Here is a 22383-nt window from a genome sequence, read left to right on the forward strand (position 1 = left end):
TTAATTTTGATGATAAAAGGAAAAATTACTTAAGCATTTGCTGTAATGTGTTAACTCCTTTGAAAGTATATTGTGATTATGCTATGTTGAAGTAAGCCTGCTTGGAGAATTTTACTGCATTACCTGAAAATTCCCTCAAAAAAATTCATCCCTTAAACTTTATCCTCTCTGGGGCTTCCTATTAACCATGTTCACAGTGTGGAAGAATATATTAAACCCAAAATATTTTCAGTACTGGTATTTGAATCAAATGAGAGACATCCCTTATGGATGCTTAACCGGAGACTTAAAAATCTGCATTTAAATTGATATTCTAAAATATACAACCCAAGAGACTGTGAGTACCTTTCTCAGTCATATTGTACATGAAGATCATGATGCTCTAACCTATTTGTCATAACTTACTAGTTATCAGGAATCCAAATTGATGATTTAGATAAAAAGAGAAAAATGAGGTTTCAGAAAATATTTTGCACTTAACTTTCCCAGCATGAATATCTGCACAAACTGTAGCAAAGTGGTGAACTACTGGTTGTTCAGAAATGTAGCTGTCTTATATTCACCATTAACTGGGGCTGTCCTCCACTGGTATAAACTGGCATCACTGGGTGTTGAGCCAAATAGCACAAGAAAAGGCTCTGTCTCTCTGGAAATATTTCCTTTGGCATTTTCCTGTGTTATCTATGTGAGTTATGTTGAGGCATTTAATGTTATCCCTTGCAATGAGAAAGCAGTTATGTACTTGGATCTGGAAAGCAAATCCCACTCCCCAAGTGCTTCCCAGCATCTCTCCTGGCCTTAATGAGAGCACACATTTCAGTGGGAAGGAAAACCAACTCTACTCTTCTTCCAGGGCTTTCATTAGCTAGGAGAAAACAATTAAAAACCCAACCAAACAAAAAACCAAACCAAAAAACCCCACCACAGCCCCATAGCCTTAATTTTAAAAGTGGTCTAATATCTCCAGCTGGTGGCTTGATCTGTTTCCCATAAAACCCTGGAATAACTCCACGAGAGCAACATCAGGGCTTCAGTATTTTGATTATTTGCTGTATATTGGTGCTTCAACTCCACAGTACAAAAGAAGTGTTTGCATACCTGAGAACTGGAATGTCAGAGTACCTTCCATCATCAAACATGCACCTAGGAAAAAAAGGTAGTATGGCCCAGAAGAAGGAAATTGTGTTATGTCTAGTTAATAAATTGTGTATGTTAGAGTTCTTTGAGCAAACAAGTGAATAATTCACAATCTTTTTTAGCTCATTCACCTGTTCTGCTTCAAGATTTTAGGACAATGAATTTGTAATTGGCTCTAGGATCCCTAGAAGCTTTTACAGTTTTAACTGGGCATTAGAATTTATTTAAAAAAAATAAAAACCAAAAAACCAAACCAAACTAAAAAAGGCATTTGCTTCCCTTGTAAAGATCTGGTTGCTTGACCTCAATATTTATTTATCACATCAACAAATGCACCTGTGAGTGGGTGTTCACAAGAAGAACACCCAAGTGTTTTCTTCTCCTGCTCTGCACCCTCATCCTCTGCAGCTAACACTGAATTGCCTTTGCATGTCCTAGGAGAGATTGGGATGGGAGTCTCACATTTTTATTCCTGACAGGTGCAAGTGGCAGGTACACTATAAATCACTATAATCTGTGCCAGTTTTAATTTCAGACTGCTTTGGCAATCTGCTCTTACTAATCCTAGCAATTAGAATGTACTTTCAGAGTTTTCTGGGAGGATTTACAGGTAAGGCCAAGGACAAGGTTTACACTGGACCATATGAAAATCATATTGTGTGTTTATAATACACAGATGTCATCATGTACCTTACAATCATATAAACTGTAAAAGAATAAAATTGGGTGTTAAATGTTGTAGTAATAATTAGAACAAACCCAAACAAAACACAGCAGTGATAAACCCCTCCTTATTGCTTTGAAGTAGTGTAATTATAACTAAGTGAAGGGCATAAAAGTTCAGCAATCTGAGAAAATGTCATGTTTTTTTTCCAAAGGATTGTGAGGAAAAAGATTCAAAGAACCTCAGTAACTTGTATTTACCTACTTTATTTTAGTGTCACACAATATTTGATATCATATGCTACTTTATTCCTCACCAAAATTCTGACCAAAGTTTTACTCCACGCATTGCAGGCTTAAGCTCCTAGAGTAATGCCCCTTTAACTCAAATATATATCTTTATTTAGGAACATGTTATAGAAATCTATGGTTTGGCTGCCTCAGTTATGCCTTTCAGCTCTGCAGAAACAGCATCTGATCATGTTCTAGTGGTGTCAGAAAACTGTATCAGGAAAACTTGCAGCCATAGTCCTTTTTCTATAAAGAATCACTCTATTGTACATCAAGATTAAATCCCCTCCCCCCCACCAAGTATAAACGAAAAAACTATAATTTCCTCTTTTGTTAGGTATAAAAAAACTCAAAAAAAACCACCACCAAAAAGCCTACCCCCCAAAAAATTAAGATATTCAAAGGAGCAAATAATACATTTGCAGCACCCAGCTTCATTTTCTAGACTCTCACTTAAACTGGGGGTGGGATCCTCACCTAGAGATGCTGAATTATCCCCTAGAAAATGCTTGTTCTTTGTGCCCATAAGAGAGCAACTAGTGCTCTGATGGCCCCTGGTGCCCGAATTTAAGCAGGTTAATTTAGGTGCCCAAAGCTGTGAAACTCCTTCTAAATATGCCATGTCTCTCCCACAAGTAGTTTGTTGTTAATTTATGAGATGGTGGTGAGTGGAATCATTAAAAAAAATAAAACACAAAAAGTTGAGAAGCTGGGAAAGAAATTTGGTATAAATTGCTGTCTGGAAGGAGGAAGACTGTTCAGAGCCCAAGCAGAGGAAAAACATCCAGACAAGGCTTTGGTACCTAGGCTTGCTGTAGAATGTTTTATTGCTCTCCAAGCACTGTTTGAGGGCAGAGGAGTCAGTCCTCAGTGGCCAAATTTTGTTTTAGTGCTGCAGCTCCCTTGGAGTGCAGCACTGAGAGGCACAGGAGCTCTGCACTGGTGCTGTGCTCAGTGTGAGCTGCAGAATCCATCCCTCCTCCCTTTCCAGCAGCTTCTGCAGTCCTGCCTGAGCTCCTCATCCTGCTCTGTTTTTCTTGGGGTGTGTGCTAAAGCTGGCTGTGCTTGTAAGAATTTCTTTGACTCCAGCACTGATAGATTGCAATTGATGAATGCCCTCATTAGTGCCTGGAAAATCTTGAAAATAACTCTGAAATGCTTTCTCTTGGATTAAGCTATGTATCTATCACTTTGGTTAAGCAAAATATTTTAATGTCACTATAGGACATGTAATAAAATGATGCAGACACTGGAATCTCCAAGGTAAAAAGCAGGGCATTTAATTTCTGACTCCAACGTTTATAGACTTCCAAAAATGACAGTGGATTGGAGGGTGACAGTGCCACCTCTCCAATGACACTGGACAAACCAGCAGTCCATCAACATTTCTCCTCCTCCAGAAAAGAATGTAAAGCAATAATTATTTAGAGAAAAGCACGTGAGAAAGTTCATTACAAGAATGTAAACATCAGAAGGTTTAGAAGAACTTAGAAGAACAGGGTGACAATTTTAATTCTAAGCCTTTTTTCCCACTACTTACTTACCTAGGGGAAGTTTTTTGAGTTTTTAGTTTGTTTGTGATTATTAAAAAAAATTAAAGTAACAAAAGCTTCATCAAAATGAGAATTTTCTTTAGAAAATGAAATATGTTCATAAAAAGCAAATTTTTCCATCTTTTAAAATCAAAACTATCTGCTGAACACCATGCAGGTTGTTATTTGATTTTGTTTCTCCTCATTCTTTTTCCCAGCTAAATGTTCTGGATCAAACTATGGTTACACAATTCTAGTATATATAATGTCTGTTTTTCAAGAGGTTGGGCTGGTTGAGCCAGATTGGTTGTGAGACTGAATCAGTCACTGTGCAGTGGCCTGAAAAGAATGTTAACATTGTTTTTTCTAGCAATATGTGAACTTCAGTGTCCCATAATGATTTAAAAAATCCTCAGATGGCAGAAAGATTATACTAAACTGCAGTGACAGTGACTTTTCTGGGCCATATTATGAAAATAACAGAAATTCTTCCCCTGTTCTCCCAAAAGTAAAACAAAAAGAGGAAAAAAATATTCTTTCCAATATGTACAGGAAACAGCAAATCCAGGACATGAGCATAGTTTGGCATAATGTATGGCAATTTAATATAATTTAGCTAAGCAGAAAAAAAATCCTTTTGATGTTTAAATATATGTTATTTTCAAAGGAACAATTTCACACATTTTGCCAGTATTCTCACCTCTTTATAGATTATGTTGCAGCAGAAAAGAAAAAAGATCGGTACTATTTGAAATGGGTCATTTAGTCTAGGAATTAAATGCACTAGTGATTAACATCTGAAGACACACCTATATTAGAGAAGAGATCAAGGCTGTCATGTGTTTCTTTTAGTTTAAAGGCAATGGAAGTGGAAATTCAGTTTAGTAATCTTGAAAACGTATCTAAAACTAAGCAACCAAGATATGGGAGACTGCAGAAAGAAAAGACAGTCTGAGTAAATCTGACATGTTTTGTAAGAAAAATAAATTGGTGGTTCAACAGAGAGAGAGGTTGTAAAACTCTTTTTAGTTTGGTAAAAACAATTCTCTAAGAATGAAACTACAAATATAGAATCTTTTATTGCATTTATAAATGAGGAAGTTCAATTAGCTAAAGTGCATCTCATCAGCAAGGTTTTCCAAAGCATTAATGTTGATCTGACAGTCTCACTGATGTCATTGCCCAGTCTGTACTGATTTCAATACAGAAACTTTAAACCCACTGGTGAAAGTTTTCAACAAACTTAATCCTCTTTGATTTGTTATATGGCACAATCCCTGTGAAAGGCAGTGTGGCATATTGCTGACTTTGGTTTGACAGGGGGATAACTTTTTGTCAATGACCATTTCATGTGCACTCTTGAAATTTCAGTTCAGCTCTTTTGGCTGCAGCTAAAGAATAATTATATGATTCTTTGTCTGATTCCTTGAAAGAGAAGCTTTTCCAGTACTATAGTTTGTTTTCATTCTCTTCCATAATGTAGGTCTGCATGTGTTCATGTATACTGTGATAAAGTGCTTAAATATCTTAATATTTTCTCTGAATATTAGAAGTCAAAGAAAATCGATTTCAGGCCAGCAGGCTACTGCAGACAGGGGATGAAAAGGTCTCTGCTCCTGAGATCATCTGCAAAGTAGTCAGTGATCAAGCACAGAGAGTGATGAGCCTGTAGGCATTAGGCTACAAGCCAAGATTTTGAGAGCTTCCAAATCTCTTTCTGGCCCTTTAAAAAGTAAATATAAAACTTTGAATGTGGATTCCTGTCCTCACAGCTGTGGCTTACTCACTCCACTGACTCCTGCAACTGATTCTATCTGTCTTGAATGATGACTTGGACGTGAAGTTCAGCCACCTCCTCTGATTAATTCCCTGCTGCAACCACACTCTATTCAAATTACTGCATAGCTGAGAAGAAGAAACATGTAACGATTTTATACTAGAAATCAGAGGCTGGAAAATTGCTTTGGAAGGCTGAGAATGCTTTCCTGGACTCTCTGTTTGCAGTAAGTATCATTCACATTTAGTAACATAGTTACTTTGGGACCTGAGGATACTGGGAATGTAACTCACAAACTGGACCCAAGAAATTTTTTGTGGTTTTGAATGGCTCATTTTTGCACCAGTCACTGGTTCACACTTTAAGGCCAGAGTGATGACATCTCCAGGCTCCCTGAGCCTGTGCAACTTGTAAAAGTTTGATGGTTTAAACACAGGACTTCTTAAACAAATTTAATTTGACTCCATTTCAGCAGCAGAGACAACGTAGCACACGTTGAAAAAACGCAGAAGCATAGAAGATGTCCAGTAAGTTGTCTCAGCCTGTGCTGAAAATCCATCAGATCTAAGATGTTGTTGTAGTAGAGACAGACAGAAATGACACACTGAACAGTGTAGCAAAAGCTTGGTTTTGTGCTGCATATTCTTCTTTTTTTATACAGTTTTACTGACCTCCTGTGTGACTCCAATTGATTAGTAGCTTTCTTGCCAATTTTCCTATTGGTTAGTAAAAGGTATTTTTCTTGTCCATGAAATCTCTCTATTCTTAAATTGTTTACATATTTTCTTCATTGATTCTCATGGGAGAGATTTAATGTTTATGCAGGTGCTTGGTTGTTTTTTTTTTACCCAGGAATAGATTGTTATGTTAACGAGCTGTTCACACTAGGATTGTTTTCACATGGGAACTTGCAAAATACTAGCTTTGCTTAGAAGAAATGAGAGACACTGATCTAACAGAGCAGGCCTGATTTTATGAGGCCTTTCTTTTATAATTTTTCTACCTTACTGCAGCAGTTAAGTAGTCAAGGATTGCATCAGTCCTTGGGTAGGCACCTCCAAGAAGTGTCCACCTTTTTCAGGATCAGTGAATCCAGTGTGTGGGACCTGGGAGTGCAGGGAGCACTGGTTTTGAGTAGCACATCAGTCTGTGGTCCCGTTCCTCTGCAGCCAGGAGAGGAATCTATGCTGCCTTCAGAAAAGCTACTTTACAAAAACTCTCAAGGACATAAACTAATGAATAAATTTAGCACTTTTATCCTCAAAGAAGTATACTACTTCTCCTAGCTTTCAAAGTCAGGCACTTTTTAATTTTAGGGGGTTTGTTTTGAACTTCTCTTCTTTTCCTCACCCATTATTTGACATCGCATAATCTACAATCAAGTAGTCCTTGCAGTCTCTCACATTCTTTCAGATCTGTGCACTCCCCCACATCTTGGTATGCTTCCCCCACCTCATGTCTATCTATTTAAATAAAAACAAAGGAAAATTGGCTTTCTCACAGGAAAATGGCAAACTTGGGCAGACAGCTTGGACAAAGACAAAATTTGTGTGAATGAGTTTGGAAAAGCCCTGCAGTGTCATGGAGAAGGTCAGGCAGGGGAGAAAGGAGTAATCTATGCCCAAGGACTGGCATCAGCAGAACAGATTATCCATTTCCAATTTAGACATTTCTGTACTGAAAGTGCTGATGGTTGGTCATGTGGATATTCCCAACATCTTCATCTGGACTGTCAGTAAAAGATATAATCACTTATGTAAGGAAGGATGTCCTAAGAGAGGCTCTGATGCTGTGCATCTCTCCAGCTCCAGTGTTAGCTACCCTTGTGATATCTTTGTATTGCATTACATTAACAAAGAAAAAAGATTTTTTTCTGTTTAGTACAGAATTTTAATCCGCTTCTTGCTGGGAATTACACTGCCTGCAGAATCCCTTTTCATTCCCTGTCCCAAGACTATTTAGTGATGTTGATGTGCCTTATTGAATAGCAGCTTTGTTCCAAAGGCTTCACTTTGGAAGAGTATGAAATGATCTCTCCTATTCATTTGTAAAACAGTTTCAGATGAGAGTTATTGTATGTGGTTAGTCTTATTGTTGATTTTTAAATCTGAATACCATTTGTCTACAAAGGATGTACATTTTGTTGGTTTCTAGCCTGCTTGCCCACATACCTTTCATTCCTCCCAGTAGTTTTTGAAGCTCTTGCATTCTTGTTATAATTCAGGGAGCTGAAAGATCTTGAATTCCCAGTATCCTTGTGATACTGGGAGTGTGGTAAGGGGATGGATACAAGCAGTACTGGTAGGAAAGCAAGAACTCTGCCCCTCGCCCATTCACAGAGGGCAGCCATGGGGCACCTTAGTCTTGCTAGGCCTTAAACACAGAGTTGCCAGGCAGGAGTGGACAAGTAGAGGCTGCAAAAAAAGCTGTGCTTGGGAACATGGGAGTGCTATAAAAGATGTGAGGGCTGATTGCAGGTATTTGTGTCTTTATCTGTCCCACTGCTCATGAAATGCTGCCTGTCCACATTTAGTGTTTGAATGTATTTCAGGTGGTGCTTAGTAAGTTTATAACATTTTATGCCTGGATGTGTAGAAAATGTGGCATTTGGAGCTCCAGTTAAAAGAGAGAAAACAGGGATATAAGTAGGTCAAGAGGACACAGGGAGACTGGTTTTTACGGCTGTGATTTATCTGTGGGGCCAATCTGCTGTTGAAACTTTAAGGACCTTGCTCTATATGACACCATTCCAGTGACAGAAAAGCAAACAATGCAAAGTGCTTAGTTGTGAGGCAGGGAGAGAGAAGTGGCTCTTTTGCTCACCATCATTGCAGATCAATGATGATCTTATAAATCTAACAAGAAAAAAAAACCTTTTTTATGTAGGGCCCTTCTGATATTCATGAACATTACAGATTTTATCACACAAGTGTAGTTTGTGTTAAATGTGCCCCAATGATTATACTTGGCAGGCTTTGGCACATTATTTGAATATTTGTCGATCTTTGCTGCTATATTCCTCAGCTCCGTCTTGGAATGCATGCCCCATATTAGCAGGCAAATCAAATACTTGCTTTAGTCAAGTGTAAACAAATTATTCCTTCCTGACTGTGAAAGCTGTGAAGAAACCTGGGCTGTAGTATGTAATTAAAAATACATGTTTTAGATAAACATAGTGGCTCAGTGTTTTTACTGTGTTCGTCATCTCAAATGTGCCATCTGTGGATGATGGGTGAGGGAGTTATATATAGAAGTAGGCTCACTGTGTACAGACTTCCTTAATTTTATGGGACTACAAATGCATTGACATTTCCTGGTGGCTTAAAAGAGGCAGTAAATTGCAGTCCCACTTTGCTGGTGTGTGCCCTGCTAACCAATGCCTCAGGAAAAGTGTGATTTTCTTTTCAACTTATTGCAGGTTAAGGGGAAGAGTAAAGGAATAAAGTACCCAAATTTCTCAGAGTCTATGAGCAAAGCCAGAGCAGGAGATTCAGATTGTGAGGAGCTGCATAAAGGTTGTTTGTGCATTTATTGTTCTTTTCTTTTTTTTTTTTTGCTTTATAGAACTAATTCTTCGTAAAAAGAGCAAATTTGAAGCACAAAAGGTCTTGGCTGTACAGAATGAGAACTCAAGCAGAATTGAATAAGTATTACTCCATAGACCTGGCACTACAAATTAAATTCAAGTTTTTGGGACAGAGAAAGGAAAAAAAAAGTACTTCTGATCTTTATACAGGTCAATACATTTCAATGCTGAGGATTCACCACAAAGTGCAAAGAGAAAAGTGGGCATAAATACCCCTTTGCAGAAATTCTTAAGTCTGGCATTGAGATACCAATTGCACTCAACCAAGTAAAATAAAGCTTGAGAACTATCATAAATAAAAAAGTTTGAATTTAGACTGAATGATGCTTCCTATTCAATAGGCAGCATTTGTTCTCTTGAATGCATTGAATGGGTAATTGACTGGGACTGTTTGTGATAGGTTATGAGGGGAGTGTTTGTTAGATGGCCTGAAATTACTGCCTTTTATGCACATTAGGGTGTTTAGCATGCCTTTTTTTTATCATTCAAGATTTTTGTGTAGATGCTTATATGGCTCTCTTCCTCCTGCTCATGTATCCTGTATTGTGGAATCAACAGCTAAGTGATCAAGAATGAAAAATAATCCCCTCTCCCACAAACTAAAGCACGAAATGAACTAAATGCCGCTTGCACTGGGTTTTTTTGTCGTTTGTGAGTGAGGAGGGGGACTGAATGGATGTAAGAGTGGCTTAGCACACCTCGGGAATGGCCATTTCTTGTCCTGGCATTGTGAAACAACCAGGAGATGATCTCAGGAACTGTTTGAGATCAAGTATAAACCAGCAGGGTTTATTGTATTAATGGCAAGGTGCCGTGTATGTCTGACTTTTGGGGATATTTGTTCAGTTCTGAACACTGTTATAAGTGTAAAAAAGTCACTTGTCTAGGGAGAATAGTTGCAATTTCCTTAAAATTTCTTTAAGCTGTCTAGTATTTGCTATAGTTTTAAGTTTTAGCAAGTGTATTTACTATGTCCTATGGCAATGAATTTCTTCCTTTCTGTTTGGTTTCTAAATTTCTGCTGCAAGCAAAATTCCTGCTGGATTCAGTGAAGAGCAAAGAAGCCAACTGGCTGACTGAAAGACTCACAATAAAAATACTGTAGAGACTAATCATGGGAGACACTGGACCATTTATCTAGATTTTTATACCTGTGCTGAAGACAACAAATAATTTCCAAAATTAGGACCCATCAGTGAGAAGTTAATGTTTGACATCACCCTTGCCTGTGAAGTTACATATTTTGGGTTTGGATACAGTTTTCAGTCATGCATGTTCTTGATAAAAAACCAAAGTCCTACCTGCTTTTCTAAATCACCTGCTCATCCTTGTGGCTCTTTTACCATTTTTTTAGTTCACAGAGATAGAGTTCACTCCCTTTGAAGGAGACCTATCAAAACAGATGTCAAAAGTTTAAGTCCAGTCTGAGGTTTCATTTTTTAATTAATATTAATAGTTGTGAATACTGTTTTTTTGCTCTCCTGTTTTTTAGTAATGATGTATTTCTACTCTAAATTCAAGGCAATGACTTAATACCTATCTAGAAATGGCAGGCTGTGAGCTCAGCTGAATTCAGAAAGGTTGGAATTAGGTGGGACCACATCCAGCTTGATGCTGTATCTAAGGTCTCAGATTGCCTTAATACACCTCTAGAGGAAGTTACAGGATTGGGGCTTTTGCATGGAAGTAGAAGTAAGGCAATAAATAATAACAGATTTATTAGTTTGTGTTCAGCTACAGCTTAGAGCTATTAAAGATTTATACCACTTGCTATTTTTAAAGCCCTGTACTTAATAACTTGCTGTAAAAATTAAAAAAAAACCCTGTTGACTGAAAAGTCTATAAAAATAATATTGGCATGCTAAGGAAATTAAAGTTGTCATTTAAGGGCCAATATGACTGAATATAAAATTTTGAATTATAGCCAAGAAACACTGTTTTTGTTAGCACATCTGTGCCACACGTCTGACTTTGGTCTTGATCTTCCAATTTCCTCCTGTTTCACAGACACTTTCCAACACCTGTGAAGCACTGTGGGGTCAGATGTTTTAGGAGCAGGCTGTGCTGGATTTTCAAGGAAATAGAGCTGTAATTTCCTGCACTGAATTTTTCACCCTTAGTACCTTTTTTTTAGGTTTTATAATAGAAAAGAGTTAAAATGCTTCATTTTGTCTCTCCTGTCTAACGCCAAAGCAGCAGGTCACTGTCTCCACTGGTTGGATCTCTCTGCCAGGGGTGACTGACCAAGAGTTGCTGGAGTTTCCACATCTCTGGTTTCACAGTGTGTCCCAAGGGCTTAGCAGTGCAAGATTGATCCCTGCAAGGGATTCAGTTTTCTTCCCTTTAGGCTGCCACCTGTTTGGAGAAAATAACCACATTTTCTTGCCCTAATTTTTTAAGATTTTCCAAGCCTTCTGATGTTTACATTCTTGTAACGAACTTTCGCACACAATTTATGTAAACAACTTATTGTTTTGCATTCTTTTATGGAGGAGGAGAAAATTGATGGACTGTTGGTTTGTCCAGTGTCATTGGAGAGGTGTCACCCTCCAATCCATTGTGACTTCTGGAAATCTATAAATGTTGGATTCAGAAATTAAAAAGTCTCTTTTTACCTTGAAAGATCAGTGTGTCCACATCGTGTTATTTCGTGTCCTATAGGGACAATATTTTTTCAGAACTTCTAGGAAATAAATGCTAAAAATGCATCAGTTATTTACCTGACCTGCTTGCCAGCACTGTGTAGAAGGTGGTCTGCAGAAGCAAACCCAATGTGTGACCTTCTCTGCTACAGAAGAGGAAGATCCATGTATGCATGGACAAAAGCCACTTCTGGGCAGTCAGTTGCCTGCTGTGGCTCCTGTGACAGCTTTCTAGTTGACAGCTTTTATGAGGAGATTCTTCTGATGGATAAAATAGCAGAATTAGTCTAATTTGGGCTCTTGTGGAGATTTCCTCCCTGTCACCATCTCTTGTGCAATATAACTTTGTCCCCATTTTATGGATGGAGGGGACAAAAAGATTTCTGAATTTTGCCTTTTCCAGAAAGCTTTAGCAAGTGCAGTTCCTACAGAAGAGGCAGTGCAGCTGCTTTGTATTTCTGTGTGATTCAGTGATGCATATACACAAAGGGAGCAGCCTTTTGATAATCTGTATTTCAATAACCTGGCTGCAACACACTGATTTAAATTGAGGGAAGAATGGGCTGCGATGCTCAATGATAACAGTTCAATTAGTTCCTGTGCTCTCATCAGAGGCTGTAAATCTTCTGCCATGGCCTCAGTGGTGTGTGCAGCAGCAGGCAAGATTTATCTCAGGTATGGAGGAACAAGAAACTTGGTTTTGCAGGAAGAGAAGGCAGAAAGGATATTGGATGGAAATTGCTTGGCGTGTAGCTGCAAGGGCAAGCACCCACCTGCCTCCTCTCTATTCCTAAACTCTATCCTGAAGAGTTCCTCCATCATTCTTGGGCTCTCCATTTCAGTCCAGAATTTCTGTCATCCTCTGTATTGGAGAATCCTTAAGTGATCAGTTTGAATTTCTACACTGAATAGCTATGAACCATTTCTGTCCTGAATTTCCTGTGATCCTCTATGTTGGAGACTCCTTAACTGATCAGTTTGAATTTCTACACTGAATAGCTGGGCTGCTGGTAAGTGGTGTGAGGAAGTCATGCTGTGGGGTCTCCCAACTGCAGCTGTTTTGGAACTGGGAGATCACAGTGGCAAAAGAAACAGACCTGTAAATAATAGTGCAAGATATACACCTAGGCTTAAATGCTGAGAGTGAGTTACAGACACCTGGCTTTCCCTCCTCAGCATGAGTGAATTGGTTTGCTGCACATTCAGAATAAATGATTTAATTATGAAAAGTTAACTATAAGCCTGACTGAGGCCAGGAGCAATACATCTGAGCAACTTATTCAGTACTTCTAAAATATTGATGTCATGATATGTATAATGTAGAAGTTTATGCTTTTTGTTTTTCAATTTTCTTGTCCTGAGTCATCATCTTCCACTGCAGTCAGTGCAGAGACAGCAGCAGCTATCAATCAGTGCATTAAAATTCTGGCTCTTTTTTATACTTCCAGAATTAAAGGTCTGTGTTTCACTCACGACTACCTGGCAGCTCTGAGTCATAGGCATGTGGAAGTCCCTCAGGACACCCCACAGCCAGCTCCAGCCACGTTTCAGCCAGATGGAAAGTCAGGAACTTTGGCCTTGAGCCTCTTCTTAATGTACATTGCTGTTGTTCTGCTCACCAAAATTAGAGTTATGAGGAGAGGGAAAAGCAAAGTGCCAAAACCAATAGTCTAGGTTTTAATTTTAGTAATTGGAATTGACTGTAAAACACAGGGTGGGAGTTTCCTTTTCCTTTTTGCATAATGTTTGCTGTCCTAATGTCATACAGACACCTTTTTCGTAATGTCTCTCTTCTCAGCTGAAAAATGTTGAAAAAATTCAGTGGAAAGTATTTGCTCTTTTGTTTCTAATGTGAAAGTAAACCAAAATTCTTTGTCATAATGTTATGCTGCTAGACATACAAATGCCTAGGGGGACACACAGATATTAGGATCAAGGTTGAAGACTTATGAAAATCTCAGCTGATCAATGATCCTTTTGCCTTCCCTGACTCTTGGTTGAATGTCCCTTCATTTAAAAGTCCCTTGAGATCAAGAAGATAAATAAATTTGCATCCAATAAAGCTGATGTCTAGTTTTAATATTTATTTCCAGATAAGCATAAAAAACCATAATTTGTTTTTCATTTTGTGCTTAGTGAAAAGAGATAAATGTGTACATTTTTATGGAGAGGAAATAGGCAACGTAAAATGCATCTGGAGACAGGCACTTTTATGACATGCAATTAGCATATTTCTGTTTCATTACTTGTGTTATTTTAATTGGTTGTGAAACTGCAGCTCTGAGTTTTTATCATCAGAAAAATCAAGTGGTTGTTTTACAATTTTAATGAAGTCCAAGAATTTGCATACATAGTTTTGACCAGGAGCACAAATTCAAGTCCAAATCTTTCAGCTCCTTGAGGTTGCCCTATCATGAAGTAAAGGGTGACAGCTACTTATTGATCATCACTCCAAGGTCCTGGCTCCTGTGTTTTTCTATTACTGAGCAAAACCCCATCCCAGTTCACAGGCTAAAGACAAGTGTGTAAATGATAATGTTTCTCAGCTCAGAAATTTTGGGCCTTTAAGTACAAGAAAGGCCCCTGTGGTACAAAGAGGTCATGTACTGTAGGAGGCTCCCAAGGGATTTCAAGACATGTTGAAGGCTTATTTTAAAGGCAAGTGCTCTGCATCAGAAATCATCTCACTGTATGAATATGGGTGAAGTGAGGATTGGGTTTGCTCTCCCAGAGCAGGATTAGGCAGTGACCTTGTACATTAGAGACAAAATTATGGCAAGGGAGCCCTTGCTGTAATGAATTCATCTTACACTGCCAGATTTAGTACTCTGGGGCTGAACTAGGTGCATTCTTCAACTCTTCAGGCAAGCAGCTTGAGTCTTCCATGCCTGAGATTTCATTTACTTACTTATATTCTTTTTACACTTATTACTACTGTTTTTGCACAGTTATGTACCTGTATGACTAATAAACTCATTAATGAAGATCCTTGCTGCTGTTGCAACACCAAAAATGTTTTACTAGATGTCTGGACCCACTGGGGGTCCTACAGAGACAGATGAGAGAAAGTACACTAATGCTTTCAGAAATTTTAGGAAATTCTATTCTAGCACCTGCCTTCATTTTTATCTTCTTTTCTTTCATCTCCCAATTTCATTCTGACTTCTTATCTTCACAGCATTTCTGTTCCATTAAGTCTATTGTTTTCTATCTTCTTTTTATTTCTTTTTTTTTCCTTTACTTATGCCTCTTTCTCTTATCAGCTCTGATTTTATAATAGCCACAGTTGAGAATTGTCACATAACCAGTATCTTCGCCCTATTTATCTGTGTTACTCCTTTTCTATAAAGGACTGTTCTTGGATTACCCAGCCACCATGCTTGCTTAGTTATAAAAGAAAGGATGGGAGAAATTACATGTGAACTTTTCATTTTTTTCACAACTACTGGAGTTCAGCTCCAGGTTGTGCAGGATGGGATTCACCAGTGGCTGCAAATTCTTCAGTCCCTGTGTCTACAGCCTGCCTCCATTCCCACCCCACTCTCATCTACCTCTACTGCTTCCTTGTCTCTCGGGGCTTTAGCTGGTCACAGTGACCCCAAGATGTGTTAGAAAGTCTCTTTTCCCAGCCTGGTGGTCAAAGAAGGAGTCAGAGCTCTTCATTTCTCGGTCTCAAGGTTGTTTATTGTTTCTTATCTATAAAATATTTTCTCCTGTCTAGACGAGGTCTGCTCAGCAGGACAGTCAGAGGCACTCTGCCTGCCCCCAGGGCTGTGTTATCTTTTTATACTAAAAACAATGTGTACAATATTTACAATTACTTTCCAATACCTATCACCTATGTTAGACAGTGAGCTTCTACTCTAAACCAATCTAAAAGTGCCAACATCACAGCAGAAGATGGGGGCATAGAAGAAGAAGAAGAAAGGCTGGACACACCCAGATTCCTCCATCTTGCTCCCTGAACCCCCATTCTAAAAACCCCCAAAAAATTTATTTTTTCACCTTGTGATAAATTCACTATCATTCTACTTAAACTTTTGTGGCTTGTAATTCTCCATATAAGGTTGGTAATTGTTTTTTCCAAGGGCTAAATCAAAGGCACAGGGGTCTTGGGCTCTGTGCCAAGGTCTCTGAGCCTCCTGGGCAGGGGCTCAAGTCCTCCCGGGCAGCCAGAGGAATTCCCTGGGTTCCGACACTTGCCCTCTCCTTCATCTCCCATTTATGGTTTTCTCCTGTAGTTCCCCATCTCTGTTGTTCAATTCTTCCTTCTCTTCTGCTGCCTTCTGCCTCCTGTTTACAATCCCAATCTCTTCCCAGTTTCTCTGCATCCTTGCCCCTGCAGGCTTCCTCACTGCTGTGCTCCTACTGTTGTACAGGACCTGGGCACCACTGAGGGGGGATTTCTGCTCTCCAGTCTGGGCTCAGCCCAGCATCAAGGTGCACACAGACCAGAATTTATCCTGCCCTCAGGAGGGCTGCAGCCTGAGCACAGAGACTCAACTTCCCATGTCTTTCTGCACTCTTCACAAGGAAAAAACGTAATGTAAAGAGACCGGGAGCTGTACCTCAGTGCAAAACAGCCCTGCAGAATATCTCTGAGGCTCTGCCACTAACCTCCCTCCCTTGTGAAAGAGAGAGAACATGGTGAAGAGAAAGCCCTGCTCTGTCCCTGCAGACCCAGGTAAGAACATTTCACTGCAGACAGGATATCTGAGCTTTTAACAAGTTTCGATCATATCTGTGCAGAGAGATTTTTCAAAGCCTGTAACCAAATGTGGAAGAATTTCCTGGGAGCTGTAAGATGCACATCATTTATGGAATATGATGCCATATGCATAAGAGAGCAAGGGAAAAAAAGGGCAGCAGCTCTGCCAAATTTCAAGTGTCATCTTCAAAGGAATTCCCTATGAAATGGTTGTTAGGGCATATTTCAAATGGGCAAACCAAGTAAATTTTCCCCTTCTTGTTCTCTGAAGTAGCCAGGCTGTGTTTAGCACTGTTTTCCAAAACTATTTGCCTTTTCTTCTGGCTTCCCTGGGGTTAGGTGAGATTTAAGAAAAGGGTGGACATGGGGCTGCTGGTTTGTGTGACACCTCCATGCCCTTTATAAAATAAAATTTGGTCATTTAGCATTGTTCTTCAAAGACTGTAGATGAAATACCACATGATTAAAGATATAGCAACAATACTTGAAGGCAAATTTGGGCAATTTTGTCCAAAGTGTCCTGACTGCTCCTCACTTATCAGAAAGAACCATATATGGTAGGGACACTGAGATTGCTGCAAAACAAGATTCTTTTGCCTCATAATCCAGGATTCTGGGAAAATCACTCTACTCTCATCTCAGTGACTAATTTTTATGTGATGTGACACATTTCCTTACTGCTGAATGATGAGGTTGCCTTCATGCAACCACCTGTAGGTGAAAAAAAGTGACTATTCAACTGCACAATGCACTGAACAGGAGCAGGGAGAACTAAAATTTCATCTTTTCATGCAAAGTACCAGGAAAAGTTTCTGGAAGGGAAATAGGGAACAGCACTCCACAACTCCCCTGCTCTGGAACACACACAGAGCTCCCTGAGAAGAGTAATTTCTCAACATTGTAGGAATATAGAAAGTTAAATGTTCTTAAAACAGAACACAAGATCAACAGCTTCCACCCCAAAACTATGTCCTGCTGCTTGGTAATGCAGAAGCCTCAGTACCAATCACATTCCTCTGATACTGCTGGGAGAGGAAGGAGAAGACTGAGCATGGGAATGATGCTCATGTTTGAATTCACTTTCTCCCAAGGAATCTGCCTTTGAAATGGAGCTATTCATGCTCATAGAGATGTTTGAGATGCAGCAAACATGAGAAAAATTGATTTTGGCACAGTAAATGTTTTTAGTCCATGGTTAGATGTGGGATCTCAGCACATCATTCCTGATGTTCAGAGATGCCAGGAGAACCCTTGGGGGTCTCGAAAATCCTGGAATGTTGCCAAGAGTGTCTGGTGGCTTGATTTTGATCCATCCACAGAAATAACAAGAGTTTGAGGACAAGAGAATCACTTTAGAGTATAAGGTGTAAAATAGACACATTTAGAAAGTGAAATATAGATTTTAAGGTTTTTTGGGTACAGGGGGGTTATGGAGACAAGATGGAGGGATCAGGGCGTGTCTTGTCCTTCTTCTTCCTTCTTCTTGTCCTCCATCTCCTGTGGTGATGTTGGCATTTGGGGATTGGTTTATGGTGAAGGTGCACTTGCCAACATGGGTGAAAAGCATTGGGAAATAAAGGTAAATATTGTGTACGTAGATATTAGTATAAAAAGACATGACCGCCCCGTGGGTGGTCAGAGAGTGCCTGTGACTGCTTGCAGATCAGACCTCTGTTGAGCAGACAGAAAATTTTGTAGATAAGAAATAATAAACAACCTGAAGATCGAAAAGCTGAAGAGTCCAGACTCGTCCTTTGAAACGCGTGCCACCCAAGAACCACACTACTCGTGTCGGGGCAGAGACAGACAGCCGAACCCGACATTTGGCGTCCCTGGGTGGGCACCCAGTGGGCAGCCGGTGGGCACCCGGCGGACGACCCAGTGAGCTACTCGGCAGCAACCGGCGATCCAGCAGCATCCGGCAGCACTCGCTGAGCCACGGTGAGCTCTGTTGTGCACCTCTTGCACAGGGGCAGCCTTGAAGCACCGAGTGGGCAGTTCCCGAACTGGACTCATTCCCAGGAGAGCACTGATAACTCCTTGGGAAAACAGCCAGAAAGCAGCCAGCAGAATCTGCAGAAGCGGCGGCCGCAGAGAACACCGCACTCCACCTCCACCGAAGAAAGTTCGTAGCAGGACAGCCCGGATCGGAATCGGAAAAGGCGCCTCCGAATCCATCTCCTGTGACCTGCAGGCCAGAGACCAGGAGCCTTCGGACTGCTCTGACGACAGGAATTCGGTGAGAAGGTCAAGAATTAAGAACATGGGGGGTACACTTTCCCAGGAACAAATAGAAATTCTGTCCGACCTACAGGGCGTGGCAGACACACACACAAGGGGGATCCCAAAGAAAAAGCTTAGAGAATTACTGCTGTGGGTGCGGTGTAATTACCCGTACTCAGAAACACGGTTGTTATTTGAAGTAGGCTTTTGGCAAGAAGTTAACAGACACCTATATTTTCTAGCCACCAATGATGATAAGACAGCCTTGAAATTGCTGTCTTCAGCAAGAATTATGTTAGAGGCGACCTCGACTCAGTTGAGAGGGTCAGCCAGGCAACAACTTGTTGCGGGTCCCAAAAGGGCGGAGGGACCAGAGCAAGGCTCCAAGCAGAGATTGGCTCTGATCTCAATTAGCCCGGGGGGAAAGGTGCCCGAGAAAAGGGGACCGGGAAAAATGTCATTGCCTTCAGTCCCACCATCCCGAAAACCCAAGGGAACCCGAAAGCGCCCCGAAACTCCAGAGAGTGTGAGGGTTTCAGACTCTGACTCAGACACAGATGATGCCATTCTACTCCCTGATGAAATAAAGTTTTCCCCTAGCGATATCGAGGAATCAGAGGGAGAGGAGGTGGAAAAAGTGGCGGAGTCGGGGAGAGGGGTTCAAAGGGAACAAGCGGGGAGGGGGGATGCGCTCTCTCGCGGCATGCACGGCGGCGCGGAAGCGGCGGCGGCCGGCGGGGGGGGCGTGGAGGCGATGGGAGACACGGGTTCTGATGCGGCTTTTGCGAGCACAACGCCGAAAGCAGCGGCGGCTCCATTTAGCGCGGTGTCAAAAATGCGCGGGTCGAGCAAGACTCAAAGGACGACCGGGGAGGACTTTCAAACCAGCGCGGCGGCGTCAGACACGGGCAGCAAGAGCGGAGCAGCTGCAGAGCTCCAGCGAGCTGCCACGGAGGGACGCAGGAGACGCGCGGTGGTGACGTCAGACCCGGAAATCTGGACCCGGAGATCGGCTCGAATCGCAGCGCGAAGGGGGGCACCCGCGGGGGGGGGGCTGCGCGCTTCGGCGGGGGGTGTGGATACAGCGTCAGAGGAGGAGGAGAAAGGGGCAGGAACAGACAATAGGGAGGAGACTTCGGAGGTGGAGCGGGACGGAGACAGTGACGTCAGTACAGGGGAGGCAGGGGGCGTCCCCGAAGGCACGCATGCGCGGGAAGTGCCGGCGGAGCGAGGTCGGGGGCGGGTCCGATCCTCTGTGACGTCTGGGGCGAAAAGGAGGGGCCACGTTCGGGGTTCGACATCCCGGGGCTCCACCCCCTCTCCGAGACCGATGCCTTTAGTTTCAAATCCTATGGTTCAAACCCCTTCCACTCAAAAGCATTCAAGTATTCAGCCCTCAATGTCAGCTCAGTTAACAGCCATGCAAACTCGGTCTCAAACACGGCTGCAAGCGCTGCAGTCTGCAGAGGAGGAGAACACAGATCCCAGAGGCAGAGAAACGAGTACGCAGACGGAGGAAGAAACTCAAGTTGTAAACAGCGACTCGGAAGAAAAACGAAAAGAATAAAAACTTTGGGGGGTTTTTTCCTTTGTGGCTTTGAGTGGGAGCATGACAATGAAATATTATAAGGGTGAAGTCATGAGCTTCATGATGCTCATGCTTTTATCTGTTGCTTTAAGCAATAGAGCAAATCTACCTGTCAGTCAGCCAAAACAAAATGTTTGGGAAGCGTTAGCCCAGGCAGCAAATTTAGAAAGTATCTGCCTGACACATTCGAAACCAGGGAAACCATTCACAGCATGCATGGTTGGGTTGCCAGTGGGCGAATGGCCAATTCCAGGGCATTCTCCAATGGAGATTTCGCAGGTCATTAAAGATCCTGTGAATGAATGGTGTGCTTGGACACATCTTTTACCTGTGGCTTCTACCGAACCGCAGGAACTGGAAATTTTTGGGTCCACAACAATGGAGCTATGCATGAAATTCGAAATTTCGAATGTGTCAAGGACAAACAAAAGTGTTGATGTCACACCAAATCACGAATATTATAGAAATGCATCAGCCTGGTGCAATCACACAGTGACGACAGCCAAAGGATCAATCCAGGTTCCAGTGCAATTGCCACGTGGGTTGTTTTTAATTTGTGGGGACAGAATTTGGCACGGCATTCCTGCAAATGCCAAGGGAGGTCCATGCAGCATTGGGAGAATTTCAATGTTGTCACCAGATTTGAAAGTGTTAAGAGAGCAAAAACACAAAGAAAAAAGGTCCTTGCAACATTACAGTGTAAACTGTGATGATCAAGTGTACACTTGGGACAAGGCAAGGAGAATTGCAGCAGCAATTTTCTCACCTCAGACAGCGTCGGGGGTGGCCTTGACTCAACTGGACCACATGGGTTGTTGGTTGAGCAAGCATGCTCAATCAGTCTCTCTCGCTTTGAGTGATATGTTAAAAGACGTAAGCAGTGTGAGAGAAGCAACTCTACAAAATAGGGCAGCAATCGATTATCTATTGCTTGCTCATGGACATGGATGTGAAGAGTTTGAAGGAATGTGCTGCATGAATCTCTCAGATCATTCGAGATCAATTCATGAAAGTATTCAAAACATAAAAGACAGTATAAAGAAACTAGGCGAAGTCACTGGATCATGGATTGATGATTTGGCGGGATTTTTTGATCTTTCTCCCTTATGGAGAGGGTTTCTAAAAATGGGATTTTATATTTTAATAATTCTCTTAGTCCTCATGCTCATCGTCCCATGCATCTTTTTGTGTGTGAGACGTGTCATGAGTCAAGTTGCCAAAGAAGTCTTCTTGGTGCAAACAGAAGGGGGAGATGTGGGATCTCAGCACATCATTCCTGATGTTCAGAGATGCCAGGAGAACCCTTGGGGGTCTCGAAAATCCTGGAATGTTGCCAAGAGTGTCTGGTGGCTTGATTTTGATCCATCCACAGAAATAACAAGAGTTTGAGGACAAGAGAATCACTTTAGAGTATAAGGTGTAAAATAGACACATTTAGAAAGTGAAATATAGATTTTAAGGTTTTTTGGGTACAGGGGGGTTATGGAGACAAGATGGAGGGATCAGGGCGTGTCTTGTCCTTCTTCTTCCTTCTTCTTGTCCTCCATCTCCTGTGGTGATGTTGGCATTTGGGGATTGGTTTATGGTGAAGGTGCACTTGCCAACATGGGTGAAAAGCATTGGGAAATAAAGGTAAATATTGTGTACGTAGATATTAGTATAAAAAGACATGACCGCCCCGTGGGTGGTCAGAGAGTGCCTGTGACTGCTTGCAGATCAGACCTCTGTTGAGCAGACAGAAAATTTTGTAGATAAGAAATAATAAACAACCTGAAGATCGAAAAGCTGAAGAGTCCAGACTCGTCCTTTGAAACGCGTGCCACCCAAGAACCACACTACTCGTGTCGGGGCAGAGACAGACAGCCGAACCCGACAGTTAGATCTGTCTGTGATAGTAAAATAAAGTGATGTGGCTTCATGAGAGCACTTCTGTGATCTGAATTTAACTTTCACCTAAGCAAATGCAGTTTGAATCAGTTACAAAAATATTGGCTACACAAAATTGCTATAATTTTTCCACTGAAAATATGAGAATTTCATCACCATGAAAAGCCAGTGTTGCAAAGCTATTACAGAAAAATGCTCACAAATGTATTGGGGTCATGAAAAATGTGTTTATTATTCAGGGGGTTTTACTTTTATTTTAAAATTTCACCTTTTCTCTCAAAGTAATTTTTAAATGCAGTTTTTAAATGCTTTATTCCAGACATTTAAATATTTCATAAGCATATATCTG

The sequence above is a fragment of the Molothrus aeneus genome, chromosome 5 (genome assembly GCF_037042795.1).
Source record: "Molothrus aeneus isolate 106 chromosome 5, BPBGC_Maene_1.0, whole genome shotgun sequence".
Taxonomy (NCBI): Eukaryota; Metazoa; Chordata; class Aves; order Passeriformes; family Icteridae; genus Molothrus; species Molothrus aeneus.